This window comes from Somniosus microcephalus, unplaced genomic scaffold (genome assembly GCF_052327205.1).
Source record: "Somniosus microcephalus isolate GS21.2 unplaced genomic scaffold, FLI_Smic_1.0 unresolved_chr5, whole genome shotgun sequence".
NCBI classification, from domain to species: domain Eukaryota; kingdom Metazoa; phylum Chordata; class Chondrichthyes; order Squaliformes; family Somniosidae; genus Somniosus; species Somniosus microcephalus.
Window position 1 is genome coordinate 35,349,787 of NW_028225183.1, and position 21,135 is coordinate 35,370,921.

A 21,135-nucleotide genomic window follows, 5' to 3' on the forward strand; every position below is an offset into this window, starting at 1 on the left:
CTGACTGAACAGACACTGAAACTGACACACTGACCAAAACCTGACCGAACTCACAGAAACTGACCCACTGACCACATACTGACCGAACACATAGAAACTGGCCCACTGACCACATCGTGGCCAAACACACAGAAACTGACCCAGTGAACACTACCAGTCCGAACACACAGAAACCGACCCAGTGAACAATACCTGTCTGTGCACACAGAGGAACTAACCCACAGACCTCATCTTGGCCAATCACACAGAAACTGAGCCACTGACCAAAACTTACTGATCACACAGAAACTGACAAACTGACCAAATCGTGACCGAGCTCACAAACACTGACACAATACCACAACCTGCACAAACTCACAGAAACTGACACGCTGACCACATCCTGACTGAATTCACAGAAACTGACCCACTGACCACAACCTGACCGAGCACACAGAAAATGACGCACACACCACAAACTGACCAAACACACAAAAACGGACCCACTGTCCAAAACCTGACTGAACACACAGAAACTGACACACTGACCACAACCTGACCAAACTCACGGAAACTGACCCACTGACCACATACTGACCGAACACACAGAAACTGGACCACTTACCACAACCTGACAGAACACACAGTAACTGACCCACTGACCAAATCCTGACCGAACATACAGACACTGACTACAGACCACAACCTGACTGAGCACACAGAAACTGAGCCAATGACATATCCTTGCCAAATAACAAAGAATAACCCACTGACCACAACCTGATCGAAACACAGAAACTGACACACTGACCACAACCTGACAAAACACACAGTAACTGACCCACTGACGACAAACTTACTGAACAGACACTGAAACGGACACATTGACCAAAACCTGATCGATCAAACAGAAGCTGACCGATTGACCACATCCTGGCCAAACAAACAGAAACTGACCCACTGAACACTACCTGTCCGAACACATTTTAATCGACCCAGTGAGCAATACCTGTCTGTGCACACAGAAATTGACCCACATACCTCATCTTGGCCAATCACAAAGAAACTGACCCACTGACCAAAACATTACTGATCACACAGAAACTGACAAACTGACCAAGTCGTGACCGAGCTCACAAACACTGACATAATATTACAGCCTTCACGAAATCAGAGAAACTGACACGCTGACCACATCCTGACTGAATTCACAGAATCTGACCCACTCACCACAAACTGACCAAACACACAAAAATGGAACCACTGTCCAAAACCTGACTGAACACACAGAAACTGAAACAATGACCACAACCTGAACGAACACACATAAACTGACCCACTGACCACAACCTGAACAAGAACACAGAAAGTGAAACACTGACCAAATCCTGACCGAACACACAGAATCTGACCCATTGACAACATACTGACTGAAAAGACAGAAACTGGCCCACTGACCACAACCTGACTCAACACACAGAAACTGACCCACTGACCACAACCTGACCAAACACACAGAAACTGACCCACTGACCACAACGTGACTGAACACATAGAAACTGACCCATAGATCACAACATGACCGAATACACAGAGACTGAGCCACTGACCAAATCCTGACTGAAAACACAGAAACAGTCCCACTGACCACAACCTGACCAAACACACAGAAACTGACCCACAGACCAAGTCCTGGCCGAACACACATAAGGTGACCCACTGACCACAACCTGTCCGAGCACATAGAAACGGACCCACTGACCACAAACTGATTTTGCACAGAGAAACTGACCCATATTCCACAATGCGAGGAGCACACACAAACTGAACCACAGACATATCATGACCGAAAACACAAGAAATGACCCACTGACCACAATCAGACCGAACACACAGAAACTGACACATAGCCCACAACCTGACCGAATAAACACTGAAACTGACTCACTGACCAGAACCTGACCGAGCACACAGAACCTGGCCTAACTACCACAACCTGACCGAACATACTGAAACTGACCCGTTGAACACAACATCGCCTAACACACAGAAACTGACCAACTGATCAAATCCTGACCGAACACACAGCAACTGACCCACTGACAAAAACATGGCTGAGAAGACAGCAACTGACCCATTGACCACACACTGAAGGAACACACTGAAACTGTCCCACTGACCACAACTTGACCGAACACACCGAAACAGACAAGTTGACCACAACATGGCCTATCACAGAAACTGACCAACTGAACACAAGCTGACCAAACACACAGATACTGATCCATTGACCAAAACCTTACTGACCACACAGAAATTGACACACTGAACAATTCCTGACCGAGCAAACAAGGACTAACACAATGACCACAACCTGATCGAACTCACAGGAACTGACACAGTGACCACATCCTGACCGAACACACAGAAACTGACACACTGACCACAACCTTGAGCACATAGAAACTGACCCACTGACCAAATCCTGATCGAACTCACAGAAACTGACCCACTGACCACATCCTGCACGAACACACAGAAACTGGCCCACTGACCACAACCTGACCGATCACACAGAAGCTGACCCAATGATGAGAACCTGACCGAACACACTGAAACTGATCCAATGACGAGAACCTGACCGAACACACTGAAACTGATCCGCTGACCACAACCAGACCGAACTCACAGAAACTGACCCACTGACCACATCCTGACCGAACACACAGAAACTGGCCCACTGACCACAACCTGAACGAACACACAGAAACTGACCCACAGACCACCAGCTGACCGATCTCACAGAAACTGACCATCTGACCACATCCTGACTGAACACACAGAAACTGGCCCACTGAGCACAACCTGACCGAACACACAGATACGACACAGTGACCACATCCTGACCGAAGACACAGAAACAGACACACTGACCAAATCCTGATTGAACACACAGAAGCAGACCCATAGACCACAAGCTGAATGAACACACAGAAACTGAGCCAACGACATATTCTTGCCAAAAAAACATGAAAGGACCAACTGACCACAAACTGACCGAACACAAACAAACTGACCCACTGACCACAACCTGACCAAACCCACAGTAACTGACCCACTGACGACAACCTGACCGAAAAGACACTGAATCAGACACAATGACCAAACCCTGACCGAACACACAGAAACTGACCCACTGACCACACAGAAACTGACCCACTGAACAACATCTGTCTGTGCACACAGAAACTGACCCACAGACCTCATCTTGGCCAATCACACAGAAACTGATCCATTGACGAAAACCGTACTGTTCACACAGATACTGACAAACTGACCAAATCGTGACCGAGCTCACAAACACTGACACAACCTGAACGAACTCACAGAAACTGACCCGCTGACCACATTCTGACTGAATTCACAGAATCTGTCCAAGTGACCAGAACCTGATCGAGCACACAAAAACTGACCCACTGACCACAACATGACTGATCACACAGAAACTGACCCACTGACCACAACCTGACCAATCACACAGAAACTGAACAAATGACCACAACTGATCGAACAAACAGAAACTGCCCCACTGACCACAACCTGACCGAGCTCACAGAAACTGAACCAGTGACCAAAATCTGAGCGAATTCAACCAAACTGAGTGACTGACTACAACCTGACCAAGCAAGCAGAAGCAGATCTTCTGACCATAACCTGAACAAACAATGAAACTGACACACTGATCACAAACTGACTAAGCACGCAGACACTGGCCTATCTACCACAAACTGACCGACCACACCATAACTGACCCACTGACCACAACCTGGCCCAACACACAGAAACTGACCAACTAAACAAATCCTGACTGAACTCAATGCAACTGACCCTCTGACAACAACTTGACCGAACAAACAGAAACTTACCCACTGACGACACACTGACAGAACCCACAGAACCTGATCCACTGACCAAAAACTGACTGAACACACTGATACTGACCAAATGATCATACCCTCACTGAACACACAGAAACTGACCAACACACCAAAACATTACTGATCACACAGAAATTGACACAATGACTACAACCTGACTGGGCTCACAGAAACTGACCCACTGATAACAACTTGACCGAACACACAGAAACTTGCACACTGACCTAAACCTGAACGAGCACACAGAAACTGACATTCAGACCACATCCTGACCAAAAGCACAGAAACTGACCAATTGACCAGAACCTGACCGAACACACAGAAACTGGCACATTGACCACAGTCTGACCGAACACACAGTAACTGACACACTGACCACAACCAGACCGAACACACTGAAACTGACCAACTGACCAGAACCTGACTGAACACACATAAACTGGCACACTGAACACAACCTGACCGAACACTCAGTAACTGATCCACTGACCACAATCTGACCAATTACACAGAGACTGACAGAGTGACCAAGTCTTGACTGAACACACAGAGACTGATCCACTGACCACAAGCTCACCTAGCACACAGAAACTGGTCCACTGACCAAATCCTGACCGAACACACAGCAACTGACCCACAGACCACAGCATTACTGAGCACACAGAAACTGTCCCAACGATATATCCTTGCCAAAAAAACATGAAACGTCCCACTGACCATAACCTGTCCGAACACACAGAATCTGACCCATTGACCACAAACTGACCAAATAAACACTGAAACTGACACACTGACCACCACCTCTCCGAGCACACAGAAACTGACCCACTGACCAGATCCTGGCAGAAGACTGACAAACTGGCCCACTGACAAAAACCTTATTGATCACACAGAAACTGACCAAACCGTGACTGAACACACAGAAACTGACACACTGACCACAACCTGACCTATCACACAAAGACTGACACAATTTCAAAACCTGACTGAACTCACAGAAACTGACCCACTGACCACATCCTGACTGAACTCACAGAATCTGACCCACTGACCACAACCTGACCGAGCACACAGAAAGTGGCCCACTGACCAGAAACTGACCAAACACACATAAACTGACCCACCGACCACAACCTGACCAAACACAATTAAAATGACCCAATGATCACAACCAGAACAAATTCACAGAAACTGACACATTGAACACAACCTGACCGAACACTCAGAAACTAAACCAGTGCCTACAACCTGACAGATCACACAGAAACCAACACAGTGACCAAGTCCTGACTGAACACACTGAAACTGAAACAATGACCACAACCTGAATGAACAAACAGAAATTGACACACTGACCAAATCCTGACCGAACACACAGAAACTGACCCACTGACCACAAACTAACCAGTCACACAGAAACTGACCAAATGTCCACACCTGATCGAACAAACACTGGCCTACTGAAAACAATCTGACCGAACACACAGAAACTGAACCACTGACCACATCCAGACTGAATTCAACCAAACTGAGACACTGACTGCAACCTGACCAAACAAGCAGAAACAGACCTTCTGACCATAATCTGACCAAGCACACGGAAACTGTCCCACTGACCACAACATAGACGATAGGAGCATAGGAGCAGGTGTAGGCCATTGGGCCCCTCGATACTGCTCCGCCATTCAATGAAATCATGGCTGATCATCCAAATTCAGTACCCTGTCCCTGCCTTCTCTCGATGTCCCTTGATCCTTTTAGCCTTAAGAAATATATCTAACTCCTCCTTGAATATATTTAATGAATTGGCCGGTATTGACTTCTGTGGTAGAGAATTCCACAGGTTCAACACTCTGTGGGTGAAGAAATTCCTTCTCATCTCTGTCCTCAATGCTGTGGTTTATAGTTTCTAAACTCTGAGGTGTAGCGGGGCCTGCTGCTAACCAAAAATTTAACTTAATTTAAAGGAAGTAAAGGGTAAGTCATCTCAGGACAGCTCAGCCCTGTAGTTTGCTCCTCCTGCACTATGTGGGAAATCAGGGACACTTCCTGTGTCGCTGACGACAATGTGTGCGGGAAGTTTGTCCAGCTGAAGCTACTGACAGACCGCATTGCGGCACTGTAGCAGCAGATGGATAGATATTAGAACATTCGCGAGGCTGAGGAAGTCATGGATAGCATGTTTAGGGAGGTGATCACATCGCAGGTAAAGGTTGCACAGGCAGAAAGGGAATGGGTGATCATCAGGCAGAATACTAGGCGCAGGCAGTTAGTGCAGGAATCCCCTGGGGTCATCCCCATCTCGAAAAGTTATACCTTTTTGGATACTGTTGGGGGGGATGGCTTAACAGGAGAAGGCAGCAGCAGCCAACCTCCTGGCACCAGGGGTGGTTCTGCTTAACAGGACGGGAGGAAAAAAATGGGTAGAGCTATAGTGATAGGGGATTCTATTTAAGGGGAATAGATAGGCGATTCTGCGGCAGCAAACGAGACTCCAGGATGGTGAGTTGCCTCCCTGCTGCAAGGGTCAAGGATGTCTCGGAGAAGCTGCAGAAAATTTTGGAAAGGGAGGGTGAGCAGCCAGTTGTCGTGGTGCATATAGGTACCAACGATGTAGTTAAAGAATGGGATGAGGTCCTAAAAGCTAAATATAGGGAGTTAGGAGGTAAATTATAAAATAGGACCTCAAAGGTTGTAACCTCAGGATTGCTACCAGTGCCACTTGCTAGTCAGAGTCGAAATATAAGCTGAATACGTGGCTAGAGCAATAGTGCAAGGGGGAGGGATTCAAATTCCTAGGACATTGGAACCGGTTCTGGCAGAGGTGGGACAAGTACAAACCGGACGGTCTGCACCTGGGCAGCACTGCAACTGATGTCCTTGAGGGAATGTTTGCTTGTGCTGTGGGGGAGGGTTTAAACTAAAATGGCAGCGGGTTGGGAACCTGAGCAGGGAGGCAAAGAAAAGGGAAACAATGATAGAAGCCAAAGACCGGAAGGAGAAAAACATAGGTGGCTGTCAGAGAAATCAGGGGTTTAAAACAAACATGGCCACAGTAAATAATAATTCTAAAAGGTCTAAGAGCGTTAAAAAAAAACAAGCCTGAAAGCTTTGTGTCTTAATGCAAGGAGAATTCGCAATAAGGTGGATGAATTAGCAGCACAAATAGAGGTAAATTAATATGAAATGATTGGAATTACGGAAACGTGGCTTCAGGAGGACCAAGGCTGGGAACTCAACATCCAAGGGTATTCAATATTCAGGAAAGATAGGCAAAAAGGAAAAGGAGGTGGGGTAGCATTGCTGGTTAAAGAGGGGATTAACACATTTTTATGGAAAGATATCATCTGATGATATGGAATCTGTATGGGTAGAGCTGAGAAATACCAAAGGGCAGAAAACGTTAGTGGGAGTGGTGCATAGACCCCCAAACAGTAATGCAGATGTTGGGGATGGCATTAAAAGGGAAATTAGAGAAGCGTGCAATAAGGGCACAGCAGTCATCATGGGTGACTTTAATCTACATATAGATTGGGCTAACCAAATTCGTAACAATACTGTGGAGGAGGAATGCCTGGAGTGTATACGGAATGGTTTCCTGGACCAATATGTCGAGAAACCAACAAGGGATCAGGCCATCTTAGACTGGGTATTATGCAATGAGAAAGGATTAATTAGCAATCTTGTTGTGCGAGGCCCCTTGGGTCGGAGCGAACCTAATATGATAGAATTCTTCATTAAGATGGAGTGTGAAGTAGTTGACTCAGAGACTAAGGTCCTGAATTTAAGTAAAGGGAACTATGATGGTACGAGACAGGAGTTTGGTAGGATTGATTGGGTAATGTCACTCAAAGGTTTGACGGTGGATAGGCAATGGCAAACATTCTAAGATCGCATGGATGAACTACAGAAATTGTTTATCCCAGTTTGACATGAAAATAAATCAAAAAAGGTGACTCAACCCAAATTAGGGATAATATAAGATGCAAAGAGAGGACATATCAATTGGCCAGGAAAATGCAGCAAACCTGAGGATTGAGAGCAATTTAGGATGCAGCAAAGGAGGAGAAAGGGATTAATTAAGAAAGGGAAAATTGATTATGAAAGTAAGCTTTCAGGGAACATAAAAACTGACTGTAAAAGCTTTTATAGATATGTGAAGAGAAAAAGATTGGTGTAGGTCCCTTACAGTCAGAATCAGGGGAATTTATAATGGGGAACAAAGAAATGGTAGACTAATTAAATACATATTTTGGTTCTGTCTTCACAAAGGAGGACACAAATAACCTCCCAGAGATGTCGGAGAACATAGGGACTAATAAGAGGGAGGAACTGAAAGAAATAATGATTTGTAGGGAATTGGTGTTGGGGAAGTTGACGGGATAGAAGGCTGATAAATCCCCAGGGCCTGATAATCTACATCCTATGGTAGTTAAGGAAGTGGCCCTGGAGATAATAGATGCATTGCTGGTCATCTTCCAGAACTCGATAGACTCTGGAACGGTATCCATGGATTGGAGGGTAGCTAATGTTACCCCACTATTCAAAGAAGGTGTCAGAGAAGAAGCGGGGAATTATAGACCGGTAAGACTGACATCGGTAGTGGGGAAAATGTTAGAGTCCATTATAAAAGATGTAATAGCAGAGCACTTGGAAAGTAGTGACAGGATCGGACAAAGTCAACACGGATTTACAAAAAGTACCCTGACCCTGCCTTCTCCCAATGTCCCTTGGTCCCTTTAGCCTTAAGAAATATATCCAACTCCTTCTTGAATATTTTTAACGAACTGGCCTCAACTGCCTTCTGTGGCAGAGAATTCCACAGGTTCACCACTCTCTGGGTGAAGAAATTCCTCCTCATCTCAGTCCTAAATAGGTTACCCCTTATCCATAGATTGTGACCCCAGGTTGTGGACTCTCAGTCCATCGGGAACATCCTTCCAGCATCTAGTCTGTCCAGTCCTGTCAGAATTTTATAAGTCTCAATGAGATCCCCTCTCATTCTTCTAAACTCCAGCGAGTCCAAGCACAATCGACCCAATCTCTCCTCACACTTAATTCCTGCCATTCCAGGTATCAGCCTGGTGAATCTTCTAATTCCTCTATTTCTGGTGCTCTCTCCTAATTCCTCTGTTTCTGGTGTTCTCCCCAAATTACCCTGTTTCTGGTGATCTCCCCTAATTCCCCAGTATCTGGTGTTCAACTCTAATTCCTCTATTTCTGCTGCTCTCTCCCAATTCTCCTGTTTCTGGTGTTCTCCCCTAATTCCTCTATTTCTGGTGTTCTCCCCAAATTCCCCTGTTTCTGGTGTTCTCCCCTAATTCCTCTTTTTATGGGTCCTTCTCCGAATTCCCCTGTTTCTCGTGTTCTCCCCTAAATCCTCTATTTCTGGTGTTCTCCCCAAATTCCCCTGTTTCTGGTGCTTCCTACTAATTCCTCTGTTTCTGGTGCTCTCCCCTAATTCCTCTGTTTCTGGTTCTCTCCTAATTCCCCTGTTTCTGCTTCTCTCCTAATTACCCTGTTTCTGGTTCTCTCCTAATTCCTCTGTTTCTGGTTCTCTCTTAATTCCCCTGTTTCTGCTTCTCTCCTAATTACCCTGTTTCTGGTTCTCTCCTAATTCCTCTGTTTCTGGTTCTCTCCAAATTCCCCTGTTTTTGGTTCTCTCCTAATTCCACTGATTCTGGTTCTCTCCTAATTCCCTTTTTCTGGTTCTCCCCTAACTCATCTGTTTCTGGTGCTCTCTCCTAATTTCTCTGTTTCTGGTGCTCTCTCCAATTCCTCTCTTTCTGGTTCTCTCCTTATTCCCCTGTTTCTGATTCTCTCCTAATTCCCCTGTTTCTGGTTCTCTCCTAATTCCCCTGTTTCTGGTTCTCTCCTAAATCCTCTGTTTCTGGTTCTCTCCTTATTCCCCTGTTTCTGGTTCTCTCCTAATTCCCCTGTTTCTGGTTCTCTCCCAATTCCTCTGTTTCTGGTTCTCTTCTAATTCCCCTGTTTCTGGTTCTCCACTAATTCCCCTGTTTCTGGTACTCTCCTAATTCCTCTGTTGCTGGTTCTCTCCTAATTCCCCTGTTTCTGGTTCTCTCCTAATTCCTCTGTTTCTGTTTCTCTCCTAATTCCCCTGTTTCTGGTTCTCTCCTAATTCCCCTGTTTCTGGTTCTCTCCTAATTCCCCTGTTTCTGGTTCTCTCTCCTAATCCCTCTGTTTCTGGTTCTCTCCTAATCCCTCTGTTTCTGGTTCTCTCCTAATTCCCCTGTTTCTGGTTCTCTCCTAATTCCCCTGTTTCTGATTCTCTCCTAATTCCCCTGTTTCTGTTTCTCTCCTAATTCACCTGTTTCTGGTTCTCTCCTAATTCCCCTTTTTCTGGTAATCTCCTAATTCTCCTGTTTCTGGTTCTCTCCTAATTCCTCTGTTTCTCTTTCTAAGAACATAAGAATATAAGAAATAGGAGCAGGAGTAGGCCAATCGGCCCCTCGATCCTGCTCCGCCATTCAATAATATCATGGCTGATCTGATCCTAACCACCATTCCTCTATCACAGAACCATCTCCTGAATCTAACAGAATTAGACACATGAAATAGGAGCAGGATAAGGCTACATGGCCCCTGGGCCCGCTCTGCTACCCACAGGGCCATGACCGATCCGAACCTAGACTCATGTCCAAATTCCTGCCCGCTCCCCGTAACCATTTAATTCCCTTTACTACTAGGAAACTGTCTATTTCTGTTTAAATTTATGTAATGATGTAGCCTCTACAGCTTTTTGGGGCAGCATATTCCATGGACCTAGCACCCTCTGAGTGAGGTAGTTCCTCCTCATCACAGCTGTGAAAGAGCAGCCCCTTATTCTAAGACTATGCCCCCTCGTTCTAGTTTCACCCATCATCGGGAACATCTTCCCCGCATCCGCCCGATCCAACCCCTTCACAATCTTATATGTTTGAATAAGATCGCCTCTCATTCTTCTGAACTCCAATGAGTAAAGTCCCAATCTACTCAACCTGTCCTCATATGTCCATCCCCTCATCCCCTGGATTAACCAAGTGAACCTTCTTTGTACTGACTCGAGAGCAAGTATGTACTTTCTTAAGTATGGACACCAAAACTGTACGCAGTATTCTAGGTGCGATCTCACCAGTAGCTTGTACAACTGAAGCAATACCTCCCTATTTTTATATTCTATCCCCCTAGCAATGAAAGCCAACATTCTATTGGCCTTCTTAATCACTTGCTGCACCTGCATACTAACCTTTTGAGTTTCGTGCGCCAGGACCCCCAGATCCTTTTGTACTTCAGTACTTTAAGTTTCTTGCCATTAAGATAATAACTTGCTCTACGATTTTTCCTGCCAAAGTGCATAACCTCACACTTTGCAGTATTGTATTTCATCTGCCAAAACTCTGCCCACTTACTTAGCCTGTCGATGGCCCCTTGCAGGTTTTTTATGTCCTCCTCACTCACTACTTTCCCTCCCATCTTAGTATCATCTGAAAACTTTGATATGTTACACTCGGCCCCCTCCTCCAAATCGTTAATATAGATTGTAAAGAGTTGCGGAACCAGCACTGACCCCTGCGGAACACCACTAGTTACTGATTGCCATTCTGAGAATGAACCATTTATCCCAACTCTCTGCCTTCTGTTACATAGAAGCATAGAAACATTGAAGATAGGAGCAGGAGTAGGCCATTCGGCCCTTCGAGCCTGCTCCGCCATTCAACGAGATCATGGCTGATCATCCAAACCCTAGCACCCGGTCCCTACACCGACAGCCATCCCACCCAAGCCCTATCCCCGTAACCCCGTAAACCCACGTATTTAATCCCCCCGAACACTAAGGGCCAATTTTTATCATGGCCAATCAACCTAACCCGCACATCTTTGGACTGTGGGAGGAAACTGGAGCACCCGGAGGAAACCCACGCAAACATGGGGAGAATGTGCAAACTCCACACAGACAGTCACCCGAGGCCGGATTTGAACCCGGGTCCCTGGCGCTGTGAGGCAACAGTGCAAACCACCTATCTCCTATCCATGCCAGAATACTACACCAATCCCGTGATTTTTCATCTTAAGCAATAATCTTTTGTGTGGCACCTTGTCAAATGCCTTTTGGAAGTCTAAATACACTAGGTCCACTGGTTCCCCCTTATCCACCCTATACGTTACTTCCTCAAAGAACTCCAGCAAATTTGTCAAACATGACTTCCCCTTCATAAAACCATGCTGACTTTGTCCTATTAAATTATGATTATCCAAATGTCCTGTTACAGTCTCCTCAATAATGGACTCAAAAATTTTACCTACCACAGATGTTAGGCTAACCGGCCTATAGTTTCCAGCCATCTGTCTACTGCCCTTTTTAAATAAGGGTGTTACATCAGCAGTTTTCCAGTCTGCCGGGACCTTTGCCGAGTCCAGGGATTTTTGGAAAATTATTACCAATTCATCCACAATCCCTACCGCCACTTCCCTCAAGACCCTCAGATGTAAGCCATCAGGTCCAGGTGATTTATCCGCCTTGAGTCCCATTATTTTACCGAGTACCACGTCCTTAGTGATTTTGATCGTATTTAGCTCCCCCCCCCCTTTAGCCCCGTTTGTCCAGTGTTGGGATATTCTTAGTGTCTTCTACTGTAAAGACTGATGTAAAATATTCATTCAGTGTTTTTGCCATCTCCATATTTCCCACCATTAATTTCCCAGTCTCGTCCTCTAAGGGACCAACATTTACTTTAGCCACACTTTTTCTTTTTATATAACTATAAAAACTCTTACTATCTGTTTTTATATTTTTTGCTAATTTACTTTCATAATCTATCTTCCCTTTCTTAATCAATCTTTTGTTATTTTTTGCTGTCTTTTAAAGTTTTCCCAATCCCCTATCCTCCCACTAGATTTGGCTACCTTATGTGCCCTTGTTTTTAGTCGAATACTATCCTTAATTTCTTTACTTAGACACGGATGGCTGTCTTTTCTTTTAAACCTTTTTCTTCTCAGTGGAATATATTTTTTTTGGAAGTTGTAAAATAACTCCTTAAATGTACACCACTGATCATGTATCGTCTTACCCTTTAATCTATTTTCCCAAACCACTCTACTCAATTCCGCTCTCATACCATCATAGTCTCCTTTATTCAAGCTTAGCACGCTTGTTTGAGATCCAAACTTCTCACGCTTTACTTGAATATGGAATTCAACCATGTTATGGTCACTCATTCCAAGGGGATCCTTTACTAGGATTTTTAATTAATCCCATCTCGTTACACAGGACCAGATCTAAGGATGCTTGCCCCCTGGTCGGTTCAGTTACATACTGCTCAATAAAACCATCCCTAATACACTCAATGAACTCATCCTCAAGGCAGCCCTGCCCAATTTGATTTGTCCAATTAATATGATCGTTAAAATAACCCATAATTATAGATGTTCCCTTATTACAAGCCTCAACTATTTCCTGATTGATACTACGTCCAACAGAGTTGCCACTGTTCGGAGGCCTATAGACTACGCCCACTAGTGTTTTTTCCCCTTATTATTCCTTACCTCCACCAAAACTGTTTCATTATCCTCATCTTTTGATACAATATCATTTCTCTGTGTTACAGTGATTCCTTCCTTTATTAAAATAGCCACCCCACCTCCCCTTCCTTCCTGCCTGTCCTTCCTGATCGTTAAATAACCTGGTATGTTTAATTCCCAGGCATTGTCACCCTGCAGCCATGTTTCTGTAATGGCCACAAGATCATACCCATATGTAGTTATTTGTGCCATTAACTCGTCTATTTTGTTACGAATGCTACGTGCATTCAAATAGAGAACTTTCAAAAATGTTTTGTGACACTTAGTTCCTGCTTTTGCCCTTTTTATTACTTTACCTTTTACTCCATACCTTCTGCCCCTTCCTGACACGCTCTGGTTTTTAATGTCCCAACTGCTACCTAAGTCTATGAACTTCTCTGTTGTCATTTTTATTATTTGCTCTCTAGGAATCTCCCCCCCACTAGTTAGTTTAAAGCCCTCTCTGCAGCCCTTGTTATATGATCCGCCAGGACTCTAGTCCCAGCACTGGCCAAGTGAAGCCCGTCCCAATGGAACAGCTCCCTCCTGCCCCAGTACTGGTGCCAGTGTCCCAGGAAGCAAAACCCATTTCTCCCACGCCAGTCTTTAAGCCACGCATTTAACTCTCTAATTTGATTTGTCCTAGCCAAATTCGCTCGTGGCTCAGGTAATAATCCAGAGATTATTACCCTTGTGTTTCTGCTTTTTAATTTGGCCCCTAGCTGCTCAAACTCCCTCAGCAGAACCTCCTTCCTTGTCCTATCTATGTCGTTGGTACCAACAAGGACCACGACAACTGGATCCTCCCCCTCCCACTCCAAGTTTCTCTCCAGTCCAGAGGAGATGTCCTTAACCCTGGCACCGGGCAGGCAACACAGCCTTCGGGAGCCTCGCTCTCGGCTGCAAAGAACTCCATCTATCCCCCTAACGATACTATTCCCTACCACTACAACATTTCTTTTAACTCCCCCCACTTGAATGGCCCCCTGCTCCATAGTGCTGTGGCCAGGTTGCTCATCCTCCCTGCAGTCCCTGCTCCTGTCCCCACAGGGAGTAAGAGCCTCGAACCTGTTGGACAAGTGCAAGGGCTGCGGCTCCTCCAACACTACCTCCTGGATCCCCGCACCTGCCTCACTTCCAATCACACCATCCTGACCCTGGCCAAGGACTACATCTGAATTAACTAATCTAATTGGTGTGACTACCTCGTGATACACAGAGTCCAGATAACTCTCCCCCTCCCTGATGTGTCTCAGTGTTTGAAGCTCGGACTCCAGCTCTTCAACACGGAGCCGGAGTTCCTCGAGCAGCCAACACTTACTGCAAAAGAGATCACTGTGAGCAGCAATGGTGTTCACCAGCTCCCACATATTGCAGCAGCAACACATCGCCTAATCTCCCATTTTATGGAATTAATTAAATTTATTAATATTATCCTTAAATATCCTCTGCCCCGATTCTAGACGGTGAATAGCACACCTTAGAAACTATAAACCAAAGAGATTTAAGCTTAAAAAGGGAGAAATACTCACCAACCAATCACTTACCCGTTTTCTGGTGAATTCACACGAGGATTACTTTTTACCTCTCTCCTTCCCTCCGAGTTCCCAGACTGGAGATTGGTGCGGCTTACCTGGTCTCTGGGACTATTATAGCCCCGCTGCTGCCGCTGAAACACCCGCCGACGCACTGAGGCCTTACCTGGTCTCTGGGACATTTATAGCCCCGCTGCTGCCGCTGAAACACCCGCCGACGCACTAATTCCTCTGTTTCTGGCTCTCTCCTAATTCCCCTGTTTCTGGTTCTCTCCTAATTCCCCTGTTTCTGGTTCTCTCCTAATTCCCCTGTTTCTGGTTCTCTCCTAATTCCTCTGTTTCTGGTTCTCTCCTAATTCCTCTGTTTCTCGTTCACTCCTAATTCCTCTGTTTCTGGTTCTCTCCTACTTCCTCTGTTTCTGGTTCTCTCCTAATTCCACTCTTTCTGGTTCTCTCCTAATTCCTCTGTTTCTGGTTCTCTCCTAATTCCACTCTTTCTGGTTCTCTCCTAATTCCCCTGTTTCTGGTTCTCTCCTAATTCCCCTGTTTCTGGTTCTCTCCTAATTCCTCTGTTTCTGGTCCTCTCCTAATTCCTCTGTTTCTGGTTCTCTCCTATTTCCTCTGTTTCTGGTTCTCTCCTAAATCCTCTGTTTCTGGTTCTCTCCTAATTCCCCTGTTTCTGGTTCTCTCCTAATTAACCTGATTCTGGTTCTCTCCGACTTCCCCTGTTTCTGGTTCTCTCCGAATTCCTCTGTTTCTTGCTCTCTTCTAATTCCCCTGTTTCTGGTTCTCTCATAATTCCCCTGTTCCTGGTTCTCTCCTAATTCCCCTGTTTCTGGTTCTCTCCTGATTCCCCTCTTTCTTGTTCCCTCCTAATTCCCCTGTTTCTGGTTCTCTCCTAATTCCCCTGTTTCTGGTTCTCTCGAAATTCCTTTGTATCTGGTTCTCTCCTAATTCCTCTGTTTCTGGTCCTATCCAAATTCCCCTGTTTCTGGTTCTCTCCTAATTCCTCTGTTTCTGGTTCCCTCCTAATTCCTCTGTTTCTGTTTCTCTCCTAATTCCTCTGTTTCTGGTTCTCTCCTAATTCCTCTGTTTCTGGTTCTCTCCTAATTCCTCTGTTTCTGGTTCTCTCCTAATTCCTCTGTTTCTGGTTCACTCCTAATTCCCCTGTTACTGGTTCTCTCCAGTTCCTCTGTTTCTGGTTCTCTCCGAATTCCCCTGTTTCTGGTTCTCTCCAAATTAACCTGTTTCTGGTTCTCTCCTAATTCCCCTGTTTCTGGTTCTCTCCGAATTCCTCTGTTTCATGTTCTCTCATAATTCCCCTGTTTCTGGTTCTCTCCTAATTCCCCTGTTTCCGGTTCTCTCCTAATTCCCCTGTTTCTGGTTCTCTCCAAATTCCCCTGTTCCTGGTTCTCTCCTAATTCCCCTGTTTCTGGTTCTCTCCTTATTCACCTCTTTCTGGTTCTCTCCTAATTCCCCTGTTTCTGGTTCTCTCCTAATTCCCCTGTTTCTGGTTCTCTCCTTATTCCCCTCTTTCTGGTTCGCTCCTAATTCCTCTGTTTTTGTTTCTCTCCTAATTCCTCTGTTTCTGGTTCTCTCCTAATTCCTCTGTTTCTGGTTCTCTCCTAATTCCTCTGTTTCTGGTTCTCTCCTAATTCCTCTGTTTCTGGTACTCTCCTAATTCCCCTGTTTCTGGTTCTCTCCTAATTCCTCTGTTTCTGATTCTCTCCTAATTCCCCTGTTTCTGGTTCTCTCCTTATTCCCCTCTTTCTGGTTCTCTCCTAATTCCTCTGTTTTTGTTTCTCTCCTAATTCCTCTGTTTCTGGTTCTCTCCTAATTCCTCTGTTTCCGGTTCTCTCCTAATTCCTCTGTTTCTGGTTCTCTCCTAATTCCTCTGTTTCTCGTTCACTCCTAATTCCCCTGTTTCTGGTTCTCTCCTAATTCCTCTGTTTCTGGTTCTCTCCTAATTCCCCTGTTTCTGGTTCTCTCCTAATTCCTCTGTTTCTCGTTCACTCCTAATTCCCCTGTTTCTGGTTCTCTCCTAATTCCACTCTTTCTGGTTCTCTCCTAATTCCCCTGTTTCTGGTTCTCTCCTAATTCCTCTGTTTCTGGTCCTCTCCTAATTCCCCTGTTTCTGGTTCTCTCCTAATTCCTCTGTTTCTGGTTCTCTCCTAATTCCCCTGTTTCTGGTTCTCTTCTAATTCCCCTGTTTCTGTTTCTCTCCTAAGTCCTCTGTTTCTGGTTCTCTCCTAATTCCGCTGTTTCTGGTTCTCTTCTAATTCCCCTGTTTCTGGTGCTCTCTCCTAATTCTCCTGTTTCTGTATGCTATCTCCTAATTGCCTGTTTCAGGTTCTCTCCTAATTTTTTTCTACTGGTTCTCTCCTAATTCCTCTGTTTCTGGTTCTCTCCTATTTCCTCTGTTTCTGGTTCTCTCCTAAATCCTCTGTTTCTGGTTTTCTCCTAATTCCCCTGTTTCTGGTTCTCTCCTAATTAACCTGATTCTGGTTCTCTCCGACTTCCCCTGTTTCTGGTTCTCTCCGAATTCCTCTGTTTCTTGTTCTCTCCTAATTCCCCTGTTTCTGGTTCTCTCCTAATTCCCCTGTTTCTGGTTCTCTCGAAATTCCTATGTATCTGGTTCTCTCCTAATTCCTCTGTTTCTGGTCCTATCCTAATTCCCCTGTTTCTGGTTCTCTCCTAATTCCTCTGTTTCTGTTTCTCTCCTAATTCCTCTGTTTCTGGTTCTCTCCTAATTCCTCTGTTTCTGTTTCTCTCCTAATTCCTCTGTTTCTGGTTCTCTCCTAATTCCTCTTTTTCTGGTTCTCTCCTAATTCCTCTGTTTCTGGTTCTCTCCTAATTCCTCTGTTTCTGGTTCACTCCTAATTCCCCTGTTACTGGTTCTCTCCAGTTCCTCTGTTTCTGGTTCTCTCCGAATTCCCCTGTTTCTGGTTCTCTCCAAATTAACCTGTTTCTGGTTCTCTCCTAATTCCCCTGTTTCTGGTTCTCTCCGAATTCCTCTGTTTCATGTTCTCTCCTAATTCCCCTGTTTCTGGTTCTCTCCTAATACCCCTGTTTCCGGTTCTCTCCTAATTCCCCTGTTTCTGGTTCTCTCCTAATTCCCCTGTTCCTGGTTCTCTCCTAATTCCCCTGTTTCTGGTTCTCTCCTTATTCCCCTCTTTCTGATTCTCTCCTAATTCCCCTGTTTCTGGTTCTCTCCTAATTCCCCTGTTTCTGGTTCTCTCCTTATTCCCCTCTTTCTGGTTCTCTCCTAATTCCTCTGTTTTTGTTTCTCTCCTAATTCCTCTGTTTCTGGTTCTCTCCTAATTCCTCTGTTACTGGTTCTCTCCTAATTCCTCTGTTTCTGGTTCTCTCCTAATTCCTCTGTTTCTGGTACTCTCCTAATTCCCCTATTCTGGTTCTCTCCTAATTCCTCTGTTTCTGATTCTCTCCTAATTCCCCTGTTTCTGGTTCTCTCCTTATTCCCCTCTTTCTGGTTCTCTCCTAATTCCTCTGTTTTTGTTTCTCTCCTAATTCCTCTGTTTCTGGTTATCTCCTAATTCCTCTGTTTCCGGTTCTCTCCTAATTCCTCTGTTTCTGGTTCTCTCCTAATTCCTCTGTTTCTGGTACTCCCCTAATTCCCCTGTTTCTGGTTCTCTCCTAATTCCTCTGTTTCTGGTTCTCTCCTAATTCCCCTGTTTCTGGTTCTCACTTAATTCCCTTGTTTCTGGTTCTCTGCTAATTCCTCTGTTTCTGATTCTCTCCTAATTCCCCTGTTTCTGGTTCTCTCCTTATTCCCCTCTTTCTGGTTCTCTCCTAATTCCTCTGTTTTTGTTTCTCTCCTAATTCCTCTGTTTCTGGTTCTCTCCTAATTCCTCTGTTTCCGGTTCTCTCCTAATTCCTCTGTTTCTGGTTCTCTCCTAATTCCTCTGTTTCTGGTTCTCTCTTAATTCCTCTGTTTCTGGTTCTCTTCTAATTTCCCTGTTCCAGGATCTCTCCTAATTCCCCTGTTTCTGGTTCTCTCCTAAATCCCCTGTTTCTGGTCCTCGCCGAATTCCTCTGTTTCTGGTTCTCTCCTAATTCCCGTTTTTCTGGTTCTCTCCTAATTCCTCTGTTTCTGGTTCTCTCCTAATTTCTCTGTTTCTGGATCTCTCCTAATTCCCGTGTTCCTTGTTCTCTCCTAATTCCTCTGTTTCTGGTTCTCTTCTAATTCCCCTGTTTCTGGTTCTCTCTTAATTCCCCTGTTTCTGGTTCTCTCCTAATTCCCCTGTTTCTGGTTCTCTCCTATATCCTATGTTTCTGGTTCTCTCCTAATTCCCCTGTTTCTGGTTCTCTACTAATTTCTCTGCTTCTGGTTCTCTCCTAATTCCTCTGTTCATGGTTCTCTCCTAATTCCTCTGTTGCTGGTTCTCTCCTAATTCCCTTGTTTCTGGTTCTCTCCTAATTCCCCTGTTTCTGGTTCTCTCCTAATTCCTCAGTTTCTGGTTCTCTCCTAATTCTCTGTTTCTGGTTCTCTCCTAATTCCCCTGTTTCTGGTTCTCTCCTAATTCCCCTGTTTCTGTTTCTCTCCTAATTCCTCTGTTTCTGGTTCTCTCCTAATTTCTCTGTTTCTGGTTCTCTCCTAATTCCTCTGCTGCTGGTTCTCTCCTAACTCCCCTGTTTCTGGTTATCTCCTAAATCCTCAGTTTCTGGTTCTCTCCTAACTCCCCTGTTTCTAGTGCTCTCTCCTAATTCCCCTGTTTCTGATGCTCTCTCCTAATTCCCCTGTTTCTGGTTCTCTCCTAATTCCCCTGTTTCTGGTTCTCTCCTAATTCCCCTGTTTCTGGTGCTCTCCTAATTCCCCTGTTTCTGGTGCTCTCTCCTAATTCCTCTGTTTCTGGTTCTCTCCTAATTGCTCTGTTTCTGGTTCTCTCCTAATTCCCCTGTTTCTGGTTCAATCCTAATTCACCTGTTCCTGGTTCTCTTCTAATTCCCCTGTCTCTGGCTCTCTCCTAATTCCCCTGTTCCTGGTTCTCTTCTAATTCCTCTGTTTCTGGTCCTCTCCTAATTCCTCTGTTTCTGGTTCTCTCCTATTTCCTCTGTTTCTGGTTCTCTCCTAAATCCTCTGTTTCTGGTTCTCTCCTAATTCCCCTGTTTCTGGTTCTCTCCTAATTAACCTGATTCTGGTTCTCTCCGACTTCCCCTGTTTCTGGTTCTCTCCGAATTCCTCTGTTTCTTGCTCTCTTCTAATTCCCCTGTTTGTGGTTCTCTCATAATTCCCCTGTTCCTGGTTCTCTCCTAATTCCCCTGTTTCTGGTTCTCTCCTGATTCCCCTCTTTCTTGTTCCCTCCTAATTCCCCTGTTTCTGGTTCTCTCCTAATTCCCCTGTTTCTGGTTCTCTCGAAATTCCTTTGTATCTGGTTCTCTCCTAATTCCTCTGTTTCTGGTCCTATCCAAATTCCCCTGTTTCTGGTTCTCTCCTAATTCCTCTGTTTCTGGTTCTCTCCTAATTCCTCTGTTTCTGTTTCTCTCCTAATTCCTCTGTTTCTGGTTCTCTCCTAATTCCTCTGTTTCTGGTTCTCTCCTAATTCCTCTGTTTCTGGTTCTCTCCTAATTCCTCTGTTTCTGGTTCACTCCTAATTCCCCTGTTACTGGTTCTCTCCAGTTCCTCTGTTTCTGGTTCTCTCCGAATTCCCCTGTTTCTGGTTCTCTCCAAATTAACCTGTTTCTGGTTCTCTCCTAATTCCCCTGTTTCTGGTTCTCTCCGAATTCCTCTGTTTCATGTTCTCTCATAATTCCCCTGTTTCTGGTTCTCTCCTAATTCCCCTGTTTCCGGTTCTCTCCTAATTCCCCTGTTTCTGGTTCTCTCCAAATTCCCCTGTTCCTGGTTCTCTCCTAATTCCCCTGTTTCTGGTTCTCTCCTTATTCACCTCTTTCTGGTTCTCTCCTAATTCCCCTGTTTCTGATTCTCTCCTAATTCCCCTGTTTCTGGTTCTCTCCTTATTCCCCTCTTTCTGGTTCTCTCCTAATTCCTCTGTTTTTGTTTCTCTCCTAATTCCTCTGTTTTTGTTTCTCTCCTAATTCCTCTGTTTCTGGTTCTCTCCTAATTCCTCTGTTTCTGGTTCTCTCCTAATTCCTCTGTTTCTGGTACT